At 48.4% G+C, this 7,184-nt stretch overlaps 1 long non-coding RNA gene across 1 annotated transcript; it reads right to left on the bottom strand.

Annotated features, from left to right (window-relative positions):
* Positions 1–303: 303 nt before the first annotated feature.
* LOC114107944 (uncharacterized) lies at positions 304–3,218 on the bottom strand. Its single transcript, XR_003585385.2, has 3 exons — positions 2,916–3,218; positions 2,150–2,372; positions 304–401 (listed from the first exon to the last, which is right to left on the bottom strand). It is a non-coding gene; the product is annotated as an uncharacterized lncRNA (long non-coding RNA).
* Positions 3,219–7,184: the final 3,966 nt, after the last annotated feature.

Below are 7,184 nucleotides of genomic sequence, written 5' to 3'. Positions count from 1 at the left end.
CTAGGTCATTGGGGGTGTGCCCTCAGAGGGGATAGCAGAACTCCAGTCCCCCAGTCTCTCTCTGCTCCCTGACTCAAGATGTAAGCAGTTTGCTCTCATGCAGGCTCCCACCATGATGTGCTGAGTAACAATGGGGCCACTCAATCTCAGACTAGCACCTCCAGAACCATGAGCTAAATAGACTTTTCTCTTTATAAGTTAATTACCTCAGGCATTTCACTACAGTCATGGAAAACTGACTGATACAAATGGTGAATTTTGTTAAATGTATTTTAACACAATTAAATTTTTAAAATCCAAGCAAGTGGTTTAGTATAAAGAACGTGGCGGGTGGGTATGGTGTAACTCAGCCGTAGAGCAGTTGTCTAGCAAGTATGAGGCTCCAGGATTGACCTCCAGCACTGCCAAAAAAAAAAAAAAAAAGAGGTGGGCCATCATGGAGATATATGGCTAGATGTGCAAAAAAGTAAACAGAAGTCCATGTGAGCCGTAGAATCCAGGGATGAGTGTCTGGGTGCTCACTCTCAATGTTTCCATTTGTTCAAACATTTTTACAAAAAAAAATGGTGGCAAATAAGACAAGCAGGATGCTCTAAGAGGGGAGGGGAGGCAGAAAGAGGAGCCTCCTAGGCTCTCGGGTCTGACATCCCAACTCCACAGTCAAAACAGCATGGTCCTAGCTGGGTATGCCGATGCACAGCTGTAAATCTAGTGACTCAGGAGGCTGGGGGGAGGAGGATCACAAATTTAAGGCCAACCTCAGCAACTTAGTGAGACCTTGTCTCTAAATAAAAAATAAAATCAAATCAAAACGGCTGGATAGGTGGATGTGTGGCTCAGTGGTTAAGTTCCCCTGGGTTCAATCCCCTGTCCAAAAAAAAGGAAACCTCATGGGCTCCAGTGAATAGAGGCAGAGGGCCCTGTGGTCAGGCAGGGAGTCCACCCAGCTCCCACAGGGACCACGATGTCCTGACACACAGACTCAGTTTTTAATCTTCCTGTGGACACTGCAGCTATGTGATCCTTGTCCCTCAGAGGCAGTGAAAGGGACAGAGGGAGCCCATGTTGTCACTACTGCCCAGGACACAGGCATAGAGAGTGAGGTCCTCCCTGCCCTCCAGTGCCTCATCATGTCTGATGGGACGCTTGTGGCTTTGGAGGGGACCCTGTCAAGCATTAATCAGGTCAGCCACCACCGTGTACCAGAAGAGCATACCAAGGATCCTCCAGCATGAGACTCTGAATAGAGCTGGGCTCTGAAATCAGGCCCTTCCACGGAGAACAGCTGTGTGATGCGGGGCTAGTCACTTCATCTCTCTGAGCTTCAGTGTTCTGGGAAATGCAGAGTGTGTCATGCAGCTGTTGTGAAGCTTGTGTGAATTAATGCTTAAAAACGCAAGTGGCCGTCCCCTGGTGGGCTGGTTAGTTGGAACAGCAGTCCTGCTGCTGCACCCAGCACCATGGCACTGACTCCCAGATCTAAGGGGAGGGCGAGGCCTGGGACAGGTTTCTGGCCTCTTTTCTTGAAGTATCTGATGCAAAGCCGGAAAGACTCGTCCCATGACCGGCCTCGGCTGCATGCAGACAGAAAGGGATCTGGGCTCCAGGGACCTGCCCCTCCGGGGCCTTTTTGTTTCAATACCCTTTTTTTGAAGGAAGTGAGCCCATGGGTCACTCAGGGACAATTCCTATGTCCCAGCTGGCTCTAGCTTTCATGGTGCCTTCTGCAAAGGGTCTCTAGAGCATGCTGGCCCCGAGCTCAGTCACAACTGTCTCACCCGGCTTTGGAAGACAGGGTGGCCCTCCAGACCACGGGCTGTGGGTCCATGGTAGGCAGGTAGTTGTCTCCAATGTCCCCTGTCTCCTGCCCACTAAGGAGGGCCCTGCCAATGATTCGAGGTGATCTTTGCAGATCAGACCCAGGGAGCAAGCACAGGCATTGTCAGTGAGCATTGTCCCTGGCACAGGGACCCACAGGGAGCTCCTGGGGTGCTGGGACACGCTGTGGGTATCACAAGATCAAGGGGAGGATATAAAGGAAGAAGGGATGGCTCTGTGTGTCACCCTGGAACCCCAGGGAGCAATACTGGGAGGGGGCTAACAGGGCTCAGCCCCGGCCCCTAAACTGCACCAGCCCCACCACACACACCTGGGGACACAGGGCATCAAGGGCAGCTGACCTCGTTCTTCTCCTCAGGAGCTTTAGAGAGAGGCCCCTCTTCTCAGGGATTCGGGAGACTGAAGAGTTTGTATCTGTGGGAGAGTAATCTTTCGCTCTCCTTTGGTGACAGAAGTGGCCGTCCCCCATCTGGATCGGAAGTCCACTTGTGAAGCACAGTTCTGAAGGAGTTCTTGTCTCGGAGGCCAGAGCACTAGGTTTTAAAATTCAAAATTAGAATTAATTTTGATGCCATTGCATAAACCAAGTTTTTTTCTCCCATTCTCCCTCCCTCCAGCAGAGGCCTGGGGCGTCAGACAAGCCAGGGGGCTGAGCAGAAAGGTCCCCAGAGTCAGGACAGGGCTGGAAGGCCTCCTCCCACCGGGGGCTCCTCTGCCACTTTTTAGCGTCCTTATCTGGACTCTCAGCCCCTCCCTCCACTGCAGCCCTCCCGGCATCCCACCCCTCCATACGCACAGCATCACCCTGAGCCACTGGCACCAATACTGCCCCCAGTCCTCACCAAACTGCCCCAAAAGGGGGGATGCAAACACAGGCTGCAGCAGCCCCTCGATGTGCTAAGAAGTAGATGAGTGTCCCAATTTGGAAGGAAGGAAAATCTCAAGGTACCGGGGGACTATCTTTTAACAAACCCGATAACAGGGCAAAGAACCCTCCAGAGAACATGACAAGATGACTTTTTATGAAGACAACGTTGTCTGGGATGTAATGATACACAGGAACCACCCAGGCAGACCTTTAAAGGTGCGAGGAGGGGTGGCCATTCTGAAGCACCAAGTGCTGTGTTGGGCAATCGGGGAATGGATCGTAGAGGGGGCGCGTATCCAGCAACCTCTGTGAATCTTGAACTTCAAGGCAGAGACTTTAACACCATGGGATCAGTGCTATAGCGCCTTGTAATTCCTGAAGACACGGACACCTAAAAATTCCTGAGGGAAGATTATTTTCAACCTGGAATTCCAGATTTAGCAAAGTATTAGTCATGTGCAGAGATAGACTAAAGACATTTTCATATATATCAGCATTCATAAAATTAACCTTCTTTGCACCTTTATTAAGTAACTACTGGGATAACCTCTGGCAAAATGAGCAAGACGAAAGAGCAAAGGAGCATTGGGCCCAAGCTAGGAGAGTGAAGGAGAAGGCCCAGCGAGAAGAATATGCCACAGGCCTAAAGATGGAACAGTCCAGATTTGGTGGGTTTATGGAAGTATCCAGAATTGAAGGCTCTTGGGGAAAGAAAGAAGACTAATAAAATAAATGATTAAAATTGAACATTTGAGGACAATATTTTTTTAAGTGGCTAGAAAAGTATACAAGTGGCTAGAAAAAAATGTGGCAATTAAAACTCCAGGAGAAACAAAAGGTTCCCACAAGACAGGAAATGTGCATATTGGAACCTCAGTAAACAACATTTATCTGACTATCCTAATAATATATTAATTATGGATTTAACTGTACTAGAAGATGTGATAGAAGACACAATAGCATGGGGTAAGTAACTCTGTCATTACAAAAAGTCAAACAACTACATTTCCAATGGATCAAGACATGATGATGTAAGCATATTATCTAAAGGCACAAAAGTCACTGCCAGAAGAAATAGCCAAAAAAGTAGTTCAAAAGTGAGTGACTGGGCTGAGGCTGGGGCTCAGTGGTAGCGCACTTGCCTGGCATGTGTGAGGCACTGGGTTTGATTCTCAGCACCACATATAAATAAATAAAAATAAAGGTCTATTAACAATTTTAAATATATATATATATATTAAAAAAAAGTGAGTGACTATGAGGAATGGGGCTCTGGTATCTTATTCTTCCAGGTACAGAAGGATCAAGGGGATATATTCTTTTTACTCTGAGACTTTCAATTCTATTGAATTCTTTGTGCAATAAATATGACTTATATTAATGAATAATAATTTCAATAAATAAATATTGCCAAAGGACAATAAATCAATATCTGCCTGTGAAAAAGCAGAAAGAAGTAGAGTACCAAATGAAGGTGAAAGTGGTGCATTCAGTAACAAAATCCAGGGATCAGGGCTTCCAAAAGACAGGAACAAAATTCAGGCAGAAGGGGTATATTAGTCAGTCCCCATGACTGTAACAAAATACCTGAAATAATTAACTTAAAAAAGAGAAAAGTTTCATTTGAGCTCACAGAGATTTCAGTCCATGATGGATTCGCCTTGTCACACTGATCCCAGGGCAAGGCAGCTCATCATGGCAGGAGTGCATGGTGAAACTGTTCACCTCATGGCCATGGTGTGAAGAGAGAGGAAGGAGCTGGGGGTCCCGAAATCCCCTTCAAGGGCCTAACTTCCTCCCACTTGGCCCCACCTTGTCAGGGTTCCACCACTCCCAGTAGTGCCACAGGCTGGTGACCAAGCCTTTAACGCTGGGCCTTTGGGGACACATAAAACCATAGCAACGGGGAAGGCAAGGCGAGAGCAGATCAAGTACCTGGAGAGGTTGACCGTCAATTAAAACGCCTTGATCTACTCACTTCTTTTTTCATTTTCTAATCAGCCCTGGGAAGTGGTGGCTTCTTGGTGACCCCAGATGCCCGTGGAGAGCAGAATGGGCTTTCTCGGGTGCTGCTGGGTTTCTGCACACCTCTGGCACACACTCAGGGGAGCTGCCAGGAGAGCCCAAGAAACGCTCTTCTCAGCAGGGAGAATCAACGCGGGTTCTGGAGCCAGTGCTGCCTACGAACCGTCCCATGTCTGTCTGGATCCAGAAGAATGTTAACAAAACCTCTCGGGGGGAAGAGAATTCTCTAGATGATTGCAGAAAATTGACCGTTTTCCAAGACAAGCATGGCATAATTTCAGCTCTGTCGAGGCTGTAAGTGGTGCATCTGGTTCAGACAACTTAGGGAAATGGTGACTCAGTGGGAAACTGGGTGGACAGCGAGGGTGCATCTTTGTGTCAAATCTACACGAATTTGAGAAAGATTGGAATTATGATAAACTGAAGCAAGAATACTCCTTCTCGTTTTGCCAACAGTTTGACGCTTTTTGTTGTTGTTGTTATGCTTTTATTTTTGCTTTTGGCTCCAGGGATTAGACCTGGGGTACTTTACCACGGAGCTACATCACCAGCCTTTTTATTTTTTGAGACCGGGTTTTACTAAGCTGCCAAAGGCCTCGCTAAACTGCCGAGGCTGGCTTTGAACTTGCGGTCCTCCTACCTCGGCCTCCTGAGTTGCTGCGATTACTAACAGTTTGGTGTTTAATGCCTTATAGTGGCTTTTGTGTCTCCCCATTCAGGTGCAGCATGTCATAAGCTTACTTGAAAGAGTCTACTGCTAACAGCTGTTCGTCAGGACCCACTTCTGAACCTCCAGAGAAGTGCAACAGGAGAAATAGCTGCCCTGAAAAGACCTCCCCAGCTACACCTGCAGAGGTAGATTCTCTAGTCCTCAGAGCCAGTGGGGACTTGGGCTGTCAGCTCATATGATTTGGGCTCAGGAGAATTGACACAGGATCCTCTCTGAATTGATGGTGGTCTCTTACCTCAAATTGGTCTTTTTCTCTCTGGGTATGAGGTGATCATACTAATCTTCTCAGAGTGCCACAACAAAATGTCGTAGACTCAGCAGATTAAACGCCGACAGTTATTGCTCACAGTTCTAGAGGTAGGGAAGTTCAAGGTCAAGGTGCTGGCAGATTCGGTTCCTGGTAAGGGCCTGGACCCTGGCTTGCAGACAGTCACCCTCTCAGTGTATCCTCTCATGGTAAAGAGCGGGGAGACACAGAGACACAGAGAGCACATGCCGATGTCTCTCTCTCTCCTTAGCAGGACCAGTTCTACAGCTGGAAGGCACCACCCTGTGACCTCATCTAACCTGAATCACTCCTATAGATTCTACCTTCAGGTACAGCCACACTGGGGATCAGGGATTCAGCATATGAATTTTGAGAGGCACAATTCAGTCCAGAACAATGGTCAAACCACCAGCAACCCCACCACCACCACCACTGAAGTCAAGTTTCCATCATGTTGAACCAGAGAAGCTCCATCCAGCACCATCCTGACATCTGATGCCCCAAATGTCGGGGTGCAGGGTAGGCTGGAGGTCACCAGGAGATGTTGGGATCCTCGGTGACGCTGGCCAGAGCCCAACAGGTACTGGAAAGCCATCTCAGGGCAGAATTAACACACAACTTCAAATACCCTCGTTCCTATGAATTGGGGGAATTTGGGGACCTTTCCCTCTCACTCTTGGAAGTTGTGGCCTGCTGGAAGAGTAAACCCAGACATTACAAATAAGAAAAAAAAAAATATGCCACCAATCTGCCTGGCCTCCGAGGAGCTAAGATCTTCCTAGACGCTGGCTCTGTGGGAACCCACCCAGGGGGCTGTTGAAGAAGCTGATTTGCTCTGATTTCATCATTGACAATCTTTCTCATCTCCCCCAACTTTCCATTAACTTCTCTCACCTCCTGATAGATGCCAAAGAGATGAAGCGAATGTTCTGGTTTCACAGGGAAAAGAGTGGGGCGGCCAGGCTGAGGAGATGGCCAGCCTCCATGTGGAGTGGACTCTGAGTAGCAGGCAGGACACAGGGGAAGGCAAGCACCCCAAGGTGCAGAAGCAGGTGCCACATGGGCCATGAAGTCCTTGGCTCCAAAGCACAGAGCAGTGGCCAGGACTCGCCCAGGCCACAGGCAGCTGTGCAGGCCAAGTGTCTCTAAAGACAGGAGGAGGAATGTCCCAGGATTCCTTACAGGGCAGGACCAGCCTGAAGGTCCTGTCTATTAATACTGAGAGCCGGTGGCATCTCCTGAAGCTGACCATGGCTGGGCGCTATGCTGGGCATTTACAATCACTATGGACTGAATTATGTCCCCCTAAATTCATGTTGAAAGCGTAACCCCCAATATGATGGTATTTGGAGCCTTTAAAGAGGTTAAATGACGTCCTAAGGGTGGAGTTCCAATCCAACAGGACTGGTATCTCTACTAGAAGAGAAAGAGACCCAGAAATCTCTTTCTCCCTG

Source organism: Marmota flaviventris, chromosome 16 (genome assembly GCF_047511675.1).
Source record: "Marmota flaviventris isolate mMarFla1 chromosome 16, mMarFla1.hap1, whole genome shotgun sequence".
Taxonomy (NCBI): Eukaryota; Metazoa; Chordata; class Mammalia; order Rodentia; family Sciuridae; genus Marmota; species Marmota flaviventris.
The sequence above is the reverse complement of the archived record's forward strand: the minus strand, read 5'-3'. Positions and strand labels throughout refer to the sequence as shown.